Source organism: Pinus tabuliformis, chromosome 4_2 (assembly GCF_031772625.1).
Source record: "Pinus tabuliformis cultivar Carrire ecotype Pingquan chromosome 4_2, CPIR1, whole genome shotgun sequence".
Taxonomy (NCBI): domain Eukaryota; kingdom Viridiplantae; phylum Streptophyta; class Pinopsida; order Pinales; family Pinaceae; genus Pinus; species Pinus tabuliformis.
Genome location: NC_142304.1, coordinates 383,194,450 through 383,217,025, shown reverse-complemented (window position 1 = coordinate 383,217,025; position 22,576 = coordinate 383,194,450).

Here is a 22,576-nt window from a genome sequence, read left to right as displayed (position 1 = left end):
GTGCTACAATTAAGGAAACTGAAAAAATGAAAGAGATAGTTGTGGGGGTCCAAGTGGGATAGGTGGGTGGCCACCAACATCCACCTGCATCATTCCTCCCCCCTTAGGAAGGAATGGTCCCCATTACGTTGAGTTCCTCCATGAGATGAGGAAACTTCTACTGAACTTGGTCCATGGTGAGTTGTTCTGCAACCTTTGATGTGTCTAGTAATGGTGGGAAGCTTGGTCAAGGGTAGTCCACATTGAAAACTCAGTGAAAGTGAAGGAATGGGGGAATGTTGTGCTCCAAATCATTGTTTCCCACAACCTTGGTACTGGTGTAAGGACCATATCGGAGTGGTTTGAGCTTCTGATGTGCTCTTGTAAGGCATTCTTTCTGTAGATGCAACCAGACTTTGTCACCCACCTGAAACTTGTGAGGTACCTGATGATGATCATGTTGTTGCTTGTACTTGGAATTTTCTAGAATGTAGTGGTGATATATCGACCTGTTGGGTAGAGGTGCTCTAGGAGTCATATCGAATGAATGCTTGACCTGACAGTGCAATGGTACCCGTATGGGTGAGGAGAAGATGGCCATGTCTTCTTTCATGACCGTATCCCCCAACTTTTTCTGCGTGGAGGAACACTTCCCGGGGGCCATGGATGTGGTTACAATCTTCCCCTTACTTTGAGGGCGAACCAGGCAGAAATAAATTTCCTAGTCTAGGGGATAATCTTACTTCCTTTCTTAGCAGAGATCAAAGAAGTGGCAGTAGGTGGGGCTACCTCCGCTATCCTATTTAATGTATTACAAAAAGAAATAATAACAGTGCGAGGCCTTAACTCATACACAGCATGTCACCTCCATAAGTATGGTTTTCCTAATAATACATCACAAACATCAAGCAGTGCAACATCACATAATACCTCATTTGTGGAGGGCTTGATGTTGAAGGGAAGGTTGCACTGCCGGTAGACTCGGAGATCTCATCCTTGATGAAGCCACTCGATGTTGTATGGATGAGGGTTTGGTATGGTCGGTAGTCCCAGTCGCTTCATGACATCTGCTGAAATGAGGTTCTTTTGGCTACCACTGTCGATAATGACTTGCAGCGGCGAACCCTTCACCCGCATCTGTGAGTGGAAAAGATGCTTCCCCTCTTCTGGATCTTTGAGCTCAATCTTTTGGACCTTGGCGGGGGCAATAGTGGTGCTGGGCTCCACATCAATGATTTGCTTCCTTTTGTCATTCCAGGGTCAGAACATGCATCTGATTCTGAAGCCTTCAACTCAACCACTAGCGACTGTTTGGTCCGACACTCAGTTGTGTTATGAGTGGGGCTCTTATGAAACTCACACCACTTTGTTGTGTCCTTCTTTGACTCTGTGGTGTTGTTATTTTCTTGCAGCTTTGACAAGTTGTCTTGGGTCACCCTGCCTTGGATTTTTCCTTTGTTCTTCGGATTCACAGACCCAAAGTCTCGCTTCTTTTGTTTAAACTTCTATTCGATCTTGACAGTGTATCAGAATGCTATGCCAAGCAAGGAGATGTTTAGGAACTCCATCTCGTCCTGGATGTATCTATGTAGGTAGGCATGGTATTTGAGTACCAAATGAAGCTTAGAATCCTTGAGACCCAACTTTATGCGAAGGGTATGAAAAATATTTGTGAACTCCGACACATCTTGGTCCCTTCCCTTCCACAGCGTGGTTCACTTTATGTATTTTTCCTCATAGCTCTTGACAGGGTAGTACTGCTCCTTGATGGCATCCCAAAATGAATTCCAAGTGGGTGTGGCTGAAAATAGTGAACCCATACTTTCATCCTTCTGCTCGGAGTAGGTTTCCCACCAATCCTTGATGTGGGGGGCTATTTTCAGAAGAGCGAAAGTAATCTTTCCCTGGCTGGAAAAATCATGAACAAAAAAATAACCCTCTAGAAAATTTAGCCATTTATCTATGGCATCTGCATTTATCTAACCCTCGAATATGGGGATTTCAAAGTTAACTTGTACCTTAAAGGGTGTCCGCTGAAGGATCTAGGAAAAGTTGTCCATCATTGTGTTCCTTTATCGCTCGAGGGATTCTTCTAGCAAGATTTTGATAGGATCTCATGCCCCCTCGTCATTCTTTTCATCCGCCATGGGAGGCCATTGGGATTTGCGAGGCTGGTCTTACAAAGGTTCGACCAGTTCAAGCCCTAACTCCTTATATCCTGACCTCGTTGGGGACATGCAAAGAAAAACAGAGAAAGAGCAGACCACTCTGATACCATTGATCTAGATTTAAACAGGAACACAACAAATTACAGAGATAACCATAAATACAAAGATACAACAGAAATAATACTTCATTTCATTAATGTTAAATAATGAAATATGCTTACAAACAGAAATGGAAATAAACTAGCTCAAGCGATGGTAGCTTATCTCTGAGGAGAGATATGGCAGGTACATGCCTCTGAACTATCTTACAATGAGGCTCGAAGGCCTATTTATTTTTGAGAAATAATGGAAAACCCTAAACATCCAAAAACCTAACCCTAGGAGATGAAGCGCCAAACTATGGGCTCCATTTTGGGTAAATTGGAACATCAACTTCCTGGGGTCATAACTTTGGCATACGATCTTCGTTTGATGCACACAATACCTCGTTAGAAAGATATATCTGGGGACTACAACTTTTTGATGAGAAACATTGGTCCATGGACCCATGTTGCTTCTACTTTTCCCAAAAAAAAGTCGTTTAAAGCCTCAAAACGGCTCCGGAAGTTCGAGACTCGAAAAACTACTAAAAATAGTAAATTGTGCTACAATTAAGGAAACTGAAAAACTGTAAGAGACAATTGTGGGGGTCCAAGTGGGATAGGTGGGTAGCCACCAACATCCACTTGGATCAAAATAGTTGGCATGCATGCATAACGATCTACATTTACCTCAAGGTCAAGTGCTATGAACCTACTATGATATGGCTCTGTAACACCCCACCCCATATTTACCCACTTTTACAAGCTCACTAGGGTAAACATTAGCTAAGAGTTACTATGCATGAACAAATTCCAAGATTCAGCTATGGAAATCAGGCCTAACTTACCAACTTGTATAACACTTGCTGCAACACCCGAATACATATGATCACACACTTGACAACCTGATTCCACTGGTTACCATCTCTTTGAGCTTAGACAACTTCTTAACCTGACTTATAGCCTAGTCGCATGCATGCAGTTTTACCAATGCAGCTAGAAGGCTCTAGCCACATGCACAACTCACCCTTAATGCGGTTGTGGATGAGATTTCATAGTTTTATGCATGCGTCCACAAACTCAGTTCCAAAATTTAAGGACTATCCTACAAGCTAGCTTCCTAGATCTGTCTAGAATTTTCCTAAACATTGTCAATGATAATTACAAGTATGTAGATAATCTATTCTTTGGCTTAGATATTTTCTCAACTTCCTCAACACATATGAATCATTTATAAAAACACTTGGTAAACATAGTGACTATGGGTCATGAAGGCATATTGTGATTTTAACCCAAGGTTGTTACACATAGTATGCAAGTGTTGAAAGACATAAGTCTTCATTAGCCATTGAATTAGGATTCTCTTAAGCTGAAGCATTTGACTAAAAGGAAGAATCCCCCCTATTAAATTGTAGAAATAAAATGATTCATTTGACTTATGCCTTATTCAAATAGAGAAATTAAAATTTCCACATTAGCAAGATGACTTAAGTTGTAGTTAACAAGAGTGGCATGGCCAAGTCACTTAGTCACTAGTGGGGTGTTTTCTAGTCCCCCTTGCCTTTGAAAACTACACAGGCTTTTCCTCCATGGCCTCATCCCACAATAGCCACTGCCTGCTTGAACTGCACAATTTTGGACCCTCAGTGGGCACTCTGAAATCTTATCCCTTAGTCCAGTCCAGTCACTAAGCCATCTTCCCCCTGACTGTATACCAGTTCCTTCTCAGTCATTGGATTATTACATAACATCATAGACTAGGGTTTTATCATACTGATGTCGTCTTGTCATGAGTGGATTACAGATACATAAATTCTACTAGGATATGGAAATATGATAAAGAAGGAGATGAAGAAGGAGGATATGCTATATGATACTTAAGGAGACGAGGAGAAAATATAATCATCAGATAAGAAGGCTAAGTAACCCTAGGGTATGATAGAATATCAGAGGTCAGGACTGCAAGAAGACTCCATCTGATTCACAACCCTTTGGAGGGTATGTACGAAAAACAAAGCATATCTAACAAAGTGAAAATACACCTCTTAGCATAGTATGAATGACAACTTATCATTTCTAAATCATTATATCTTCAATGACATGTATGGACGCAAACACTGAAAGTCATTCCATGTGTTTTCTCTAGGTATTTTTCTCCCTTTTTCTCGTTGGATCAACTGTCGTCTCTTGGCATGTTTGACTGTTATGACATGTTTGTGAGCCTTCACTGGTGGTTTCAAAGGCTGACTTTTGTGTATATGAGTTTTCCTAACGATGTAAACACCTGTCACACTAATACAAAAAGTATTGAGCACTGTCGTAAAAGTGTTGTCACGGTCGCCCGAAAGTCTATCTCAAATGTCACACTTGTCGCTTCTTAACTTGAGACACTCACACAAAGGGAAATTCTTTGCTTTTTGTCTTGGTGGTCTATGTTGTCATTCCATCAAAGTATGCTAATTATGTGATCACAGTTTGATTTCATCATGAGTCTATCTTCCTCTTGCACTTACCCACTTTCCAAATATCTTACCGAATGGGAAACTCATCTTCATCGGGCCTCGACTGAGTTGCACACTGCGCATTGTCTGCCCTCATTAATGTGACCTTACTTCTTGGAACTGCACAGTACATAGTCACCGTCTTCTAGGGAAGTTGTACTACATAATTCCAGATCCCACCAACCTTCCTTGATCCCCATAATTGCGCAATTGTGTTTCCCAGTCAGCCTTGAACTGTGCACTTCGCACTCTTAGTCCTCAAGATTTTCCCTTGCATATTGGAACCCCATAATGCACAGATATTGTTGTGGGGAAAAATGCCTATGCAGGACGATCCTATCCACCTAAGGCGTGATAGGGCCTTAGCAACAAATGAATGCAGCTACTTCGGTTTCTTTCCTTTATGAAAATGAAAGAGAGGAGATTGGTAGACTTACCGTTATCTTTCGGTTGTCCCTCGATCTAGATCCTCTCCGCTTTGTGTGTCCACAACTACTTGCCTCCTCGCTTTTGCTCCCACGAGATCACAAGAGAACAGCTACCTGTGACAAGAGAACAGCTACATGCAACAAGAGAAGGACACAATACAAAAGCAAATATACATATTCATAAATGATTCAGGATTAGAAGTAAATCAAATACACTAATGCAAATCATACAATAAACACCAGCATATAGGAAGGAACCAAGAAGCTTTATTGATTGATAAACAAGGTTCAGGAAGAGATACAACCCATAGGGTTCCAACCCAGCATCTCCTTCCCAGCAGCAAGGAATTCCTTCTTCAGCCCCTTTCAAAAGCATAAACACCCAATGATCCAACCACAATCCAACAGCAATTCTTTGCAATACAATCCAGCCTCCTTAGACCTCATGAGAGAGCTCTATATATAGGAGTTTTGGAGAAAGGATGAGTCAGCTTGAGGCTGGAATGAAGCTGACTAGTGTCCTCTCCCACTTCAGTTCTTGAGTCCACTTGGAGGTTCTTGCTTCCACTTGGAGATTTGGAACCTCTTACTCATCACCAGTCGAATTCCCTAATCCAAGTGTCATTTTGGAAGCTTCCTGGGCATTGACACCTTGAGGAATCAGTCTGCCACTTGTCCAAGTACGCTTAGTGCAGGTGGCCTTCTTTGTAGTTGACATTCAGCGCAGGTACACAGTGGAGCACTTGACATTCAGCGCAGATGCTCAGTGGAGCAGTTGACATGATCCAGAAATTGCTTGTTTTTGAGTGTTTTCAGGTGGAGAACTTTAGTAAACTGTTGTGGTTTGCTGGCCTTGTTCCTCTAGGGGTAGGAACAACATGTTTAGGGACTTTGGATCCCTTAATTATTGACATTTCATGCTCAGTGATGCAAGGCACAAAAATGTCTATAACAGTTGCCCCCTAAAGTATGAGGCCGTTTATCGGGTGAAATGCTTTATCCAGGGGAGTCCGAAGTTCATCCAGTTGCTGGGAGGAGACCTGTAATAAGATACAATACAATACATTATGATTCATTCTGCTTTCATGATCTAGCTGAGGCGGGCATTCCCATGCTCAGCTTTATAAATACATTTTGGTACATAGAACAGACGATTGTCTGATGGTAGACTGATAGTTCTGGCGAAACTATCATCCTTTGAGAAGGATGATCATCTGCTGCAATGATGTACATGTAAAATGTCTTTATTTTCATGAATATATTATCGCAGCCCGGATGGATGAAACTAGATCTGGGGTTTTCAAACTCGTTCGATCTTCACTCTAAGTACAAGTCGATCCATGTGAGAATTTCGCTGAAGTCGAACATGGAAAGACATCGCTTGATTATCGGTCAATGATGTAAACCGTTAACAAGCGTGAGAGGAATCATCGATAATGATAATGACCCTCAAGGTACTGCAGTACAATTCACGTGGTGTGAATAAAGGACTTGGCGTCGAACACCACGCAAAATCTTCTGGTCGAAGGTCATTGATGTATACCTGTCGCAAGAAGTGAGAAACTTGCCATTGAGGCATGCAAGCTTCAAAGTACTGAAGGGGTTGTTCCTAGATCAACTTCTTGGATAATGAGCTGATGTCGACAAGAAGCGATCCGTCAAAGGAGGGCCTTAATGAATCCCACATCAGTGACACGGAACGGAGCTAATGATTTTAGTGGAGGTGAAAACAATCTGTGACATATGATTCAGGGTGGCGGTCATGAATGGATGAAGGATAATGTATGGCAGTGGATGGGACTTGGTTGACTCTTTCTGAACAACTTCTCTTGAACATATGGCGACACTGATGCGATGGATCGGTAGCATTACCCCAATTATGGATGGTGTGGCAAGGACCATGGTGATGTGACCGGTGAATGAAACAACCCAACCCGATGTGATACGGAGGAAAAGTGTCATGTTCAAGAGCGACCTGCTACCATCAAAGACTTCTTGATTTTTTCCCAATTTTTCCCCAGTCATTGCTGACCAGTACCTCTTTATTTTGGTCAAGCTTGAGGAGGGTAACATATGCTTGTTCTATAACCTGCCCTTCAGGCAAGCCCATCGCTATGTTTTAACGAGCCTAGCGATAGGGAAACTCGTTCTCGTCTAAAGACAAGTTTGTCGCTATTTAATGATTTTAACGAGTCTAACGACAAGGAAAACTCGGCCCTTTTCATTTTTAGAGAGTCTGAAAAGGTACATAAAGTTAACTCCAAAATTCCTTTTTCGTCATCTAATCCCTTAAGTCCGAAAAAGTATAAAACAATACAGAAGGGATGAGTTTTCGGTACTTTTAACGAGCCGAACAAAACAAGCGCTCGATCTTTTTGTGCAATAATCCCTCAGGTCCAAAAAGATTAAAATCTAGAGGAGGGATAGCTCTTCATGTCCTTTAACGAGCTGGAAGGCCAAAACTCGGCAATCTTTTCATATTTCACGAGTCAATTGAAAAGAGCTTAAAGAAGACTCGTCTTCTGAGGAACGAGTGATGAATAGGGATAGCAGCATATTCCAGGTACAGGTTGGAATTTTCCAATCACGGCAGTGTCACAAGGATGGCTAGGTGAAATCACTCTTCGCAGCTGTTCCTCAAAATGGGTAAACAATCATATCGAGGTAAACGATCGGCCAAATGAACGGTGGAGGTGATGGCTGCAGAAACACGACCAAGGCTTTTTATGGTTGATCAGGTTACATACTCAATAGTTATTTACCGGTATGGGTTCATTTTTTAACGAGCTTGAATACTCCCAAAACACTGCTCAAAGCTTATGTTTATTTTTTAACGAGCATGAACTATGTTGCTAAAACTGCTCAAAGCTTATGTTTATTTTTTAACGAGCATGAACTATGCTGCTAAAACTGCTCGATATACCAGTCATATGATAAGATTATCTCATGTGAGATCGCTATTTTTTATGGAGCTTCATCTCACTACGCTTTGCTCCGCATCCTTTCTTTATGCAAGCTCAGAAACGACTAATCCTACGAGTTTAAAGGGTTAGACCTACAGGTTTAAAGGGAGGACCTAAAAATTTAAAAAAATAAATAGTCGCTCCTTGCAAGCACTCCAAAAGGTTTGCATGCCCCCAGGCATAAGACAGAATTTCAAGGTTACCTCTACTTCTCTCCGCTAAAACTTTCGTTTTACCGAGAGAGGCCTACCTCTTTCCGGTTACCCAAAGATTGTCTCGTTAGATAAAACACTTCCTTGGTCTACCTTTTTCAGGTTACCTAAAGATTGTCTCGTTAAACAAAACACTTCCTCGGCAATGTCTACCGAAATAGACAAAGATGGGAGACGGGTCTCGTCTCTCCCAAGTACCTTGACAAAAGAATTCTATTCTAGAACAACCCTCTTTCCTCCATGGACGGGGTACGGACTAGTCATATTCCTTCGCGGAAATCCTATCTTATACCCAAAGTTCTCTGCCGAAGTAGACCAGGACGCATGCCCCCTGGGTTCCAGTCATGTCCTCCCGGATTACTCGCGCTCATCAGGAGGATGGACCGTGGGTTGAGACACTTCTTTCGTGAATAGACCATTTAGGGATGGTATACGACTATTTGCGATGTGTGATCCGGGAAACGAAAGTTGGTCCACGAGCTTGACCATTCTTCCTCCATCTGGAAAACACATTACTCTAAAGAGTGAGGAGACTACTGCTCCCACGCAATATATATAGTCTCGTCCAAGGAGTAGGTTATAATCCAAGGGTCCTTGAACGACCATCACGTTCACTTGAATGGTCTTCCCCTTCAGTGTTATTGGCACATTGGGGAGGATTCCTAAAGGGCGATTGGTTCCTTTATCAAAGCCTGATAGATTTCTCATCTCAGGCAAAAGCGCAGGCGAACCAAGCGCTTTCCAAGCAATAGAGGAAAGGATACTCACAGATGCCCCCTCATCAATGATAGTGCCAGCCATTACCATTCTGTATATTTGACAAATAATTCTGAATGGTACACTGGCTGGCAACTGGGGTCTGCCTAGTTGGTTCCAATCAAAGGACACAACCAGGTTGCTTGGTGGTGGGACCGAGTAAACGGCCGGATAGCACTCCGACTAACTTCCTTCCTGCGATAAAGGAATGGTGGCGTTGCCCCCTTGATCATCAGAGTCGGTGCTGATGAAGAGAACTTGGACGGTGTCGTCTTGATTCTCCTCTGTGATGGTGTCATTCGAAGATGGAGCCTCTGAAGGCAAAACCGAGTCAACTGCCGTATCAACCTTTTGACTTTCGTCAGGCATGGATCCAGACGGTTCATCTTCAATGACAGGTGCTTCGGCTGACCACCTGGGCGGGTCAACCGGATTCTCAACTAGCGAGGGACTTGGCAAGAGTTTTTGATATCCAGGAGGGAGATTCGCTCGTAATATCGGGCGATCTTCTAGAACTCTTTTCGCCTCGTCTAAGAAGGGACAACGGTGGATGGCATGATCGCCTTCACACAGTCTGCAGGGAAACTTAGCTTTCCCGCTCTGTCCTGGAGCTTCACTCCCACTAGTTGACGGTGAACAATCGACATGGCTATTAGAGGTCGATGCTACCGAATTGTGCAAACGGGGGGACCAGTCACTTAGTATCCGAGGGATACATGGAAAATCTCTATGGAAGTTGTCTCCCCTGCATATGACGCATGGCGATTTAGGCATTACGAGTGCGGTGTGTGGATTTTTGTTAGATGACGCTTGTTTGCCCCCAGTTGCCTTAGGCTCCTTCTGCTTCTTTTCTTTCTTCTTCTTCTCCTTTTTCTCCTTAGGAACCCGGTTCTTTGACCGATCAGTTCCTTCAAGCGAAGAGGAAGGAGGAGAGGAAAATGAAGTAGAAGGCTGGGAGGCAACTCTTGTCTGATCTAACTGTTGACTCGACTGCTCAGGAATGGCGGCATTCTGAACGACACTGGTTGAAAAGAGCCATACAGGTAGGCCAATTGTCAGTCCTGGAAGCGACAATGTGGCCATGTGGGGCGCACCAACATCTCCCCAAGAGGAGAAGGGACTAGGATTCCCACCAAGGGGAACTCCTTGGTTGGTGTGCTCCATCTTTTCAACCTAAAGATCAACGCGGGAATAAGGGTGATTGTTCCGTTTAAAATAAATTGTTAACGACGCTTTAGACACAACTTGCTTTTTCAGTTTTAAAGAGTCGAGAAAAAGCTAAAGATGACTCTAGTCTCCTTCGATGTTTTAACGAGCCCGAAGTGACAAATGCTCGGTTGGACTTTTTCTGTTATAGAGTCTGAAAAAGGCCAAAAGAAACTGCTCTGGAGGTCTAGGCAGAGGGTGTGCCAAACCTTTCGCAAAACACAGAATACGTTTTACGGTACGGGTGGTCGATCTTCATGAATGCTGTGTTCACTGCATTGCGATCAGTAGGGCGGCCGACACGGCTTCCTAAGGATAAAGGATATATGCCTATAGGGGTCTCCCAATATATACGCGACGGTACGTGGGAGCACAAGTCTGTATTAGTGCTATCGTCTCTCAGGAGGAATCACCCACCTTCGTAGAGATCGACAGTCACTACGTTTAACGACGCCGGAACACGTCTCTACCTAGACCTCTACTGTGAGCGTTATGTTGCAAAGCGTTGTTAGGTTCATTCAATATATTTTAAGTTGATCTTTTTTAAAGTTTGTCTTTCAGGATCACCACGAGATGTATTGGTACAAATTCCTAAATGCAGTCTAAGATGATAAGCAAGCTTTATAATCTTTCAACTTTGAAAATCCTAGCTACTAAGGGAAAAGAGAGCGACTATCTTTTCTCAAAGAGCAATCAGCACACTCTAATGCACTCTTCCTAAATCCAACATGCAAACTTATCAAAATGCAAATGCACAATGCAGGTGTTTGTTTTCACTTTCTTAGTATAAATGCCTACAAAGAAAGCTTTTTGCACAACTTCGAATTTGCTCTTAAATGACTGAAAATAAACAAGTTTACTTTTTCCGAAATCAGCAAGGGTAGAAGACATTACAATCACTTTGCGATTTTCGAAAGAAATACTTGTTTCGACACTTAAAAGTAACAAATTCAAACCAATAAGCAAAAGCAAATGATAAATCAAACTGCAAACAGCCAATGAACTCTCTTCTAAGATCACAATCAATCAGATCTGAATCAAGGCTACAGGATGACTATTTCGCTCATGCAAAGGAAAACTGTAAATGACGTCACAAACACATAAAAACACTTACAGTCTTTTTGTACAAAAATGAGGTGGAATACAAGCAAAGAAAAGGGATTACAGATGTGGTACCTATGCTGGTTAAAGGCAGCAAAAACAGAGATCAAAACAGGCAAAAGACAGCAAGGAACCCCAGCTGCACAAGGCCACACTGGTTCAGCGCAGGTGCAACACTGTCAGTTTGACATTCAGCGCAGGTAGCCCTCACGGGACCTGCGTTGAAATGCAGACTGCCTTCATAGTGCCTGCGCTGAAAGGAGAAACTCTCGTTTCTCTTGGTTTCCGGGTCATAAAATGCTCAAAAATCAACTGTTTGAGGCCAAATCAGAAACACAAGCAAGGTATAAACAGAGGGATACTTTGAAAGGTCTACTAAAGACTATCACAAAGGATCATCAAGTCATTTATGAGTCCATTGTTGAGATCATAGACAAAAACCCAGTAAAGGATCAAAGCAGCAACATTCTACTTTGCAAAGCAGTTCGATTGTTGATGTTGAGTCTATGAGGTAAACAATGATGCAAGCTCAAACAAAATGACTAAAAACAAAGTTCTTCCCCAGCAGAGTCGCCAATTTGTTGTGGGGAAAAATGCCTATGCAGGACGATCCTATCCACCTAAGGCGTGATAGGGCCTTAGCAACAAACGAATGCAGCTACTTCGGTTTCTTTCCTTTATGAAAATGAAAGAGAGGAGATTGGTAGACTTACCGTTATCTTTCAATTGTCCCTCGATCTAGATCCTCTCCGCTTTGTGTGTCCACAGCTACTTGCCTCCTCGCTTTTGCTCCCACGAGATCACAAGAGAACAGCTACCTGTGACAAGAGAACAGCTACATGCAACAAGAGAAGGACACAATACAAAAGCAAATATACATATTCATAAATGATTCAGGATTAGAAGTAAATCAAATACACTAATGCAAATCATACAATAAACACCAGCATATAGGAAGGAACCAAGAAGCTTTATTGATTGATAAACAGGGTTCAGGAAGAGATACAACCCATAGGGTTCCAACCCAGCATCTCCTTCCCAGCAGCAAGGAATTCCTTCTTCAGCCCCTTTCAAAAGCATAAACACCCAATGATCCAACCACAATCCAACAGCAATTCTTTGCAATACAATCTAGCCTCCTTAGACCTCATGAGAGAGCTCTATATATAGGAGTTTTGGAGAAAGGATGAGTCAGCTTGAGGCTGGCATGAAGCTGACTAGTGTCCTCTCCCACTTCAGTTCCTGAGTCCACTTGGAGGTTCTTGCTTCCACTTGGAGATTTGGAACCTCTTACTCATCACCAGTCGAATTCCCTGATCCAAGTGTCATTTTGGAAGCTTCCTGGGCATTGACACCTTGAGGAATGAGTCTGCCACTTGTCCAAGTACGCTCAGCGCAGGTGGCCTTATTTGCAGTTGACATTCAGCGCAGGTACACAGTGGAGCACTTGACATTCAATGCAGATGCTCAGTGGAGCAGTTGACATGATCCAGAAATTTCTTGTTTTTGAGTGTTTTCTGGTGGAGAACTTTAGTAAACTGTTGTGGTTTGATGGCCTTGTTCCTCTAGGGGTAGGAACAACATGTTTAGGGACTTTGGATCCCTTAATTATTGACATTTCATGCTCAGTGATGCAAGGCACAAAAATGTCTATAACAGATATACTTGCCTCCCTTGGCCTCTAGAACTACACAGATTTGTCCTCTAGGCCTCTCCGCTGCTCAGTCCCCCTTTCCTCTGAAAATTGTGCAGATCCGTCTCACAGGGCCTCATCCTGCATCAACCACTATCTGCCTAAACTTCACAATCTTGACTCCTAGTGGCCACTGCACAATTTTTCTCCCCAGTTGAGACTGTGCTAAAAATTTCCTCAGTTAAGCTTGAGTTTCACTTTGTGCAGTCCCAATTATCAAGCCCTCTACCTATCACCTGGAATTGTGAAAGGCACAGTTACTGGGCCCTCTCTCCCAAATTTTCACTTGTCCTCGGCTCAGTTCATGGATAGTAATGCATCATCTTAGACTAGAGAATTTTCAGATTGATGTTGTCTCATCATGAGTGAATTGAAGTAACTAGTACACTATCAAGTCATGGCAACATGATGAAGAAGGAGAAGAAGGAGGGAAGCATGCCTAGAAACTCACCTGTAGTTGAACGGATGAGTGAACCTATCAAGAGAAAGATAAGGGAGACAAGTTTGAAACCACCTACCAAGACCAAAAATCATTGAAGGCCTGAAATCATCAAGCTATGCGGAGGAGAAGAGAAAGCATATCCAAGAACACATCTATCACTCAGCAACAATAGTGACTTGACATTGCCAAGCCATCAAGTCATTCCATGTCAGGAGTGTCATGTCAAGTCATGTCACGAGTTTTCATATGTCACATGACTATTGTGAGCCATGTATATTGTAAATCAAATGTATTGTAAAGAGAAATTCCAATGGACACACAAGAATATTAAGAGTCATGTGAGTTGAAAATTCATAGGAAGTTGAAAAGTCGTGAGGGTAGTCAAAGAGTCATAAAGGGGAAGCATCACCCTTCGTTATATATACCCCCTCATTTTATTAGAAAATATTTTTTCACCTTGGCTTCTCCTGCAAGGCATTAGAGAGATCAGCTAGTTCTTTGATCTAGGAGGATCTCGTCAGATCAGTTACACAGGTTCAGTGTCATTGTCAGCAATTCAGTCTGGTGTCATTCAATTTCGACAGTGTTGTTTATGGTTCAAGTTGTTCAAGTAATGTCTATGGTTGATATGGTTTTGTACCTGGCTGTCGACATGTGGTTGTCATCAATTCGGCTAAGATTTGGTCATCGACATGTGTTTGTTGTTTTCCTCACAGGATTTGGGTTATGGACATGTGGTTGTCATCCACTTTTCAGGATATGGTGTCAATGTGGGTTTTTTCGTCCATTTTACAGGGTTTGGTTTTCGTCATCATGAGACAAATGTTGCTAATGTCGCTTTGTGACATTTGGTGGTAAATGGGTTTTTTCTATTTGATGTAAAGACCTAAAACCCTAACCAAGCATTAAAATGTCAAAACCTAAGACTATACCCTAATACACCTAAATCCATGCATTCAAACACCTAAACCTAAGTTCTAAACCATATCATAACCCTAAATGTATTAAAAAATACATATACACCCAAGTTCTAGACCATTACCTAAGTCCTAAACGTATATTCCATTTCAATGTATTAACCCAATACACAAAACCTTGTATTAACTCTCGGCCATATTAAAAACAATACAAAACATTATAACGAAATTGTTATCAGTCTTAACTGCGGAGTCTGACCGCGTCAGAACCGCAGTCAACCATGTGATCAGTGTTTAAATGGTGGAGATGTCAGTCATAACTGTGGGCCTTAATCACGTGGCTAGGGAGACCATTGCAGTTGACATGTGAGTGGAGTCTACATAAGCCATCAGGATTATGTTAACCACCGAGCTTGGAAATCGCACGGGGAAGTTAATGATGATCACAGGTCATGTGAATAGTCAAGAGGAGATGTTAGACCTTAGACCGTGTGGAGTCTCTAATCCCAGCGCGATCATGTGGCCACATAAAAGGTTAACCATCGGGGTTTCCAAAACAACAGACCGGAGCCTTCGCCTGGATAACCATGTCGGAGTTAGTTGTGTTCACATGGCTGACCGCAACCATCGAAGCGCTGTCAGTTGAGACCATCGGGGCTCAACCCAGAGGTGGCAGCCTGTGGTTAGACCACGGCTGGTCACATGTAATGGTCCACCTCCTCCGCCCGGTCAGCAAGCTGCCACAATTTTTTTTTATGATAAGGTTTATATTTGGGTTTTGCTGTTGCAGTTTGTTAAAAACTAATTCAATGACCATGGTGTTATACCTAGGTGGCAAAACATAATAAGACCAAGACCTAACCAAAACCCTAAAATTAGCCCATTCATTCCTAAACTGGGAAGAAGATGTTCGAATGTACTTGCAGGGCTATAAGAGGCAGTTTTTGTTCATTGAATAGGAAGAGAGTGGTTTTGGATTTTGTATGCAGGTTCTGGAGGTTATAATCGATTTTGTTTTCAATATAACAGAAGCATCCGAAGTCGGAATTGGGAACCGTGACAAGTGTTGGAAAGATAGCTCAAAGATCTATATTTTGATAGTGACCAGAAGTGCCTACGTGCACATTCATCTTGGCCAATTTTCTGTGTAAATGTTCTCTCCAGCTTCAATCCTAATAAAGTGGTTGCCCATCTTGAATGCTGACCCAGAGACGTAGTCCACTAGGGACGAACTTTGTAATCAATCTTGCTGCCTGGTATCACTGTGTTTTTTCAGTTTTCACTTTTGTTTTGCACCTCACTTATGTTTTATCAACTATCATAAAGTCTTCTTCTCGAGTAGTTCTCACGTTTTCAGCACTTTTAGTTAACATTCTAATCATTAATGGCATAATCGATTCTACATCAATTTTAACATATGATCATTTCAGATCATATAATTTGGTATTAGAGCGAGGTTGTGTTTGTAGAATTTGCCATTGGATGTTAACCAGGTCAAAGTCACACTGTGGAGAAGGAATCCTTGAGAATATTGATCTAGAGATTGGAAAGTGATGAGTCGTTCATAAGTCGACCATGACAGATCTGATGCAGGTGAAAACACTGAAACTACGATGAGTGATGAATAGTTTCAACAAGCATTCTTGACTATGCAGCAAATGTTGGAAGAACTATACAAAGACAAGAAGGCGAGAGATACAACTTCTTCTTCAAAGACATCGAAGAAGGACAAAGGTAAAGGCAAGGCTGATAAACCACCTTCACCTTCATCATCTCCATCATCATCATCATCTTCTTCTTCCAGTGCAGAATCTAAGACAGAAAAGAAACCTAAGAAAACATCTCTTTTGAAACTTGATGTAAAATTTGAGTTACCTATTTATGATGGCAAGATGAATCCTGAAAATCTAGATAACTGGATTAAGTAGTTATAAGTGTATTGTCATATTCACAACATTTCTGACAATAAAACAAAAATTCAGTTAGCTACACTTAGAATGGGGAGAAAAGATTTAATCTGATGGGAAATTAAAACTCATATAGATGTAAAGCGTAAAGAATAATTTATCTCTTCATGGTCTAAGTTTTTAAAAGCTCTTAGGAAACAATTCTATCCTTTATGATACATGTAGCAAGCTGTTATTGATTAGTAGCATCTGAGGCAAGGTAAAGGGAAGAGTGTTTAGTAGTTTACATAGGAGTTCAAAAAGAAAGCATTAGCGCTTGGTATTTCATTGGATACGTGTGAAACTTTATTAAAATACATCGGTAGTTTACATTCATATTTGCATCATACATTATTGATGTTTAATCCTAATGATTTTGATGAAGTGTGTGTTCAGGCCATACATATTGAATCAGGTGGCAGACCATTCAAATTTTCATCGCAATCATCCAAAGAGCTGGAAATCAAATATTCCAATGATAGTAAAGGGAATAACAATTCAAAGAGAAAGAAATCAGTGATAGCTCAGAGGGAAAGACCTACTTGTTCTCATTGCCAGAGAATCAGTCATGATGAATCTAAGTGTTGGAAACTTCATCCAGAACTTAAGCCCAAAAAGTTCCTTAAGGAGAAGGATGAAAATAAGGCAATTGTAGCAGTCCAAAAAGATCTAGGTTCAGATTTAGGTGATGAAAGGAGGATAACTGCCATGGTTATGACAAGTAAAACTTCTGACACTGGTTCAAGTTCGAAAACTATTGCATCTTCATCGAACATAAATCCTTCAAATGAGGATGAAAGAGTTGAATTGTTTAACATAAGGATAACTTCTAAGCACACAAAGATAGATACAATGTTTCACATTGGATCACAGACCAATCTAATATCTAAATATTTAGTTAAGAATTTGGGTTTGTAGACACGGAATCATTCAAGACCTTACCCATTAGGATAGCTAAATAAATCAACTCAGATAAAAGTCACAAAACAATGTCGATTAAGATTTGCCATTACAACTAATTACATTGATGAAGTGGAATTAGATGTGGTTCCAATAGACATATGTGGAGTTGTCTTAGGAAGTCCTTATCTTTATGATCGTGATGCAATATTTTATACGAGAGAGCATAAATATCACCTTAAGAAAGATGGGGTTGAATTTATTGTCAGGGCACATCAAAACAAAAATCACTTGAATATTGTTGCTAATTAGATGAAGCGATTAATAAGTTCAATTAAAAGTTCATAAGCAGGGAATACAACATGAATTATAGTTTGTGCCTAAAGCTCCTCTTCCTAATGTCATAATGAATCAATTCAGTCCAAGTTCGGAAATTAAAGAAAGAATTTCAAAGGAGTGAGTTGTTTTTGATCCAAAAATATTCTCAATAATTCAAGTAATCAGTTTACCTAGAAACAAAAAGGAAATTCAATCATTTTTAGGAAAATAAATTTCTTGAGAAGATTTATACCTAATTATGTTGAGATTGTGAAAGATATTACTGACATGCTTAAAAAGGACCATGAAGTCAAATGGAGAGTAAAACCTAGATATTCTTTTTCACAGATCAAGAAGGCCATTTCAAAATCCCTAGTACTAGCCTATCAAGATTACACAAAACTTTTTAGTATCTTCTCCTTTGCCTCGGATTCTACCATATTAAATGTCTTACTACAAAATAATGATAATCGATATGAGCAACCAATTTCCTTTTTTTTATTAGGGTGACAAGAGATGGTGAACTGAGATATGACATCATAGAGAAACAAGCTTATTCCCTGGTGCAAGCTTTAAAATCATTTAGTATTTATGTCCTACATTCTCCTATAATTTCTTATGTCCCCAACAATGTAGTAAAAGCAGTTTTAACTCAACCTAATACAGATGAAAAGAGGGGAAGATGGATTGCTAAGATACTTGAGTTGTATCTCGGTATTATACCTACCAAGTTGGTGAATGGACATGGTTTAGCTAAACTTTTGGCTGAATGAAATTGTAAGATACTTGGTATCAACAACATCATGTAGTTTTAGGTGAGAAGAATCCACAAGAACCTTCTTAGGTTTCAGGTCAGAATAATCTACAAGAACCTTCTCAGATTTCAGTTGACAAGAATACATAAGAAACTTCTTCCAATACAGATCATGTTCCTCTTCCTTTACATTTTGATGAGAAATTTTCACTTTCAGATTGGTATAAAGACATAGTGCATTTTCTTCATGATTTTGAGTATCCTCTTGAAGTCACAAGGAATCAATGCAGATCTCTTAAACTCAAGGCCATGAAGTATTGTATCAAAATTTCAAATTTGTATTGGAAGGATTCTTTGAATATCCTCTTATTATGTTTGAATGAAAGTGAAACTAAAGGAGTAATTTAACAATTTCATGAAGGCATTTTTGGAGGACATTATGCTTGGAAGGCAACTGCATATAAAATTTTGAGAGCAGGTTTCTATTAGCCCAGATTGTGTGCACATGTTGGATAAAAGGTGAGGATTTGTATCCCATATCAGGTATTTGCTGGAAAATAGACGCTAGCAGCACTTCCCCTTGTTGTAGTTTCAGTTGAATCTACTTTCTTACAACGGGGATTAGATTTCATAAAATAAATAGTTCTAGATTCTAGCAATCAACATAGATGGATATTAACAGCCACTGATTATTTCAAAGAGTGAGTAGAGGCAATTCTTGTTAATAATGCAACTGATACAGTGGTGATAAAATTCATTGAAGAAAACATTTTGTGCATATTTGGTTTCCCAAGACAAATTGTTATAGAGAATGATCAAGCTTTTAGTAGTATCAAAATGAAATAATTTTGTCAAAAGTATCAAATTACATTACATCATTCTACACCTTATTATCCACAGGGTAATGGGTTAGCATAATCATCAAATAAAATTCTGATTCAAGTTATTAAGAAAGTATTGGAAGATGACAAAAATAGTTGGGACAATCATCTCAAACATGCAATATGGGAAAACAAAGTTTCACCTAAAATATATACTGGTAAATCTCCTTGCCAACTTGTATATGGAATTGAACCAATTTTCCCTACACATTTAGCATTTCTAATTATGAAGTTTTTGTAGGATTCATATGAAGAAGTTGATGATTTTTCAAGAATAATCAATCAGATCATTGAGTTGAATCAAGACAGAGATGACGTTCATCAGAAACTTCAACAATATCATGATAAAATGAAGATTTTGTTTGATAGGAAGAAAAGGGAAAGAGATTTTAGACAAGGAGACCTAGAGCTGAGATGGGATTCCAGAAGAGAGGAAAATGTCAAGCATGGAAAGTTTGATGATTTATGGTTGGGACCTTTCAACATTGCAGAAGCAAAGGGTAACAATACATTCATTTTAAGGAACCTAGAAGGACATTATTCCTCATTGCCAGTCAATGGAAAATACCTCAAGAATTATATTCAGTACTAAATATTTGAAATCATCATCATTGTACATTTCCAGTTTTCTTTAAATTTCAGCAGCAGGTGTGATTTTCACAACAAAGACTCCATAGCCAGAGGTGAAGGCACATGGATTTGCAAGTCCTTTGCATCCCACAGGGGGAAGCAACCCCAGATGGAGTCGATGTTGTAAATTATTTTTACCCTATAAATATTTTCTAGGTTTTTCCCTTTCTATTCAAAAGAAAAAAATCGAAAATAGAGAAAAAGAAAAAAATTGAAAAAAATAGAGAAAGAAAGAAAAATACAAAAAATACAAAAGGAAAAAAAAAAGAAAACAAAACAAAAAATAGCTAAAAAAAGAAAGAAAATAAAATAAAAAATAGTCAAAAAAAGAAATAAAAGGGATTAAAACAAATTAAATTAAAAAATCCCAAAAGGGTGTGCATGTTTAAATGTCGCCTCTCATAGTTTAATTGTTTTTGTATTTTATAAATATAATAAATTGTTTGACTTGACCTCCGCCCGTCAATGTTTAACAAAGCTAGAACAATCAACGATGGAGATCTAGCCCGCTCCATCAACGGTTCATAGCCAATAGTGGGACCCCCCGTACCCTCGAAACTTAACGAGGCGGTCCGCAAAGTAGATTCAATGAACACAACTTTTTATACATGGAAAATTCATGGCCATTGTGGCCCCCCCAACCATAAATCACTTACCACGACAAACACCCCCACCTACAAACTGCTCATCTGCCCATTCGCTCTTTGCCATCCACATTCTGCCATTATTTCCAACTGCTAATATGTCGCCATATTTGACTATCATTATCCCTCCTGCTACATTTAGCACATGATCGTTGTGCATTCAAAATTCCCACCAACAGCTAGTTTCATTTAACACCCCCGTGAAAATAATAGTTAAACAACAAAAAAATTGTTATTTTTTACTCATAAACAGTGCTATCCATTTCAGTTTACCATTTTGACAATTCTTCCTTCTACTGCAATTCACCAAAATGCCACTACAAGTAGAATCCCAGTGAACAAGAGACTTCTAGCCATCATATTTTTGCTAATTCTACCTTGATTTCTTAGTTTTTTTGTTTTCTAGATGGCTTCACATAAAGGAAAGAGGAAAGTAACTATAAATAATCCTTTGTTGCCTGTTTTTACCAATTTAGATGAATTTCCACTGGTTGATACACAATTCAAGATTGTAGAGACCAATTGTGAGTTTGATATGTATGAAATTCATAATTGGGCATATCAGAAGTTTAAACATGCCAGTGATGAGTTCAACTTCTAGGAATCTCTATTGCCCCAGTTCCGCTTCCCTCAAGCTCACCATTTTCTAGAATTTGTAGCCTAGTGTGGAGCCTGATACCTTCCTAGTCAAAGAGATGTAATTGATCAAAACAATGAAGATGTTTTTCATATTACAAATGAGTCAATCTGCCAAGCCCTTCAGCTAAATTCTTAGGTTTCCTTACACCATTTTTCTTCTGATGCTTTAATGGAAATCTACCAAAAGCTCTCTTCCCAATAGAGAACTCACATTTTTGAATCATTTTTACTAAAAACTCAAAATTACCCAAAAATAACCCTCCTTATCCATCTTCCATGCTTCCTAAGACTTCTAGGTAGGTAATTTCCTTAGTGTCTTGTTTGTTAGGATATCCCGGTGACCAGTGGGTTGATGAAGTTATTTTGGGCTTTATATCAGTATTTTCTTCTGGTAAAAAACCATCAATTATGTTCAACTACAGTCATTTTCTTTCTAATACTATTCATGACTAGTTTTTAAAGTTCAGCGCAGAAGGATCCTTTAATCATCAACCAGTTTTGGTTTACCTTTTCTTATATTATCAATCTGAAAGATTCAATTTTCCTTTACAAAAGTTGGATGCTGAAGGTAAACCTCTATCAATAATTCAATGGACATCCTTGGTGAGGAAAACTTCTAAAGAGTTTTCTTTTAGTGATTTTGTAAATAAATTCTTGTACAAAACTACTTGTTTGTTAAACAGTGATGCAGTCCCCAAAATTTCAACAGATATCAAGACAATTTTGTGTCTAAGTGAGAAAACAAAGGTTGGAGACTAGTATTTACCAGAATTTCACTGAACTCAAATTTATGGCTATGAGCTTCAACCATACAAATTGCCAGTGTTTCTCCCCATGAGGATTTTTCCACTGGAGTACATCAGACAACTGCTAAATATGGATTAGGTTCATTTTGTTTCTAGAAAACAAAAGGCTTAGTTTAAATTGAAAGCGTGAGTTGGGCCATTTATAGTAAATACTAAAGCTGCAAAGAAAGAGGTCAATGACTTATTGAGCCAAATGAATTTTAAATTAAGTTTTACCTGGTCATATGATCCATTAGAAGTAATCTCATAAATGAGTATTGCTCAAAATTCTACACCATATATACATGTGGCTAAACCTGAAATTGTCCAATTTGCCAACAGGAAAGACTAGACAAACATTACATTGGAGGAAATTGAAGAGCCATTTTCCAGTCAAACAACACTGGAAACTCCAAGGACGAGAGAGAAAGACTTAAAGAGAGAAAAATAAATTTTATCACTAGCAGGTTCAGAGTTGCAAAGATCAATATTCAAATTTTTTAAAAGGAGAAAATTGTGCATGTTGAAGAAGAATCTTGAGAAGCTCAAACTTCTGAAGAACTTCCTATAGTGGTAATATCAACACAATCTCCTTTTTCACTATAGAATACTCCTGAAGACACATTAGAATCC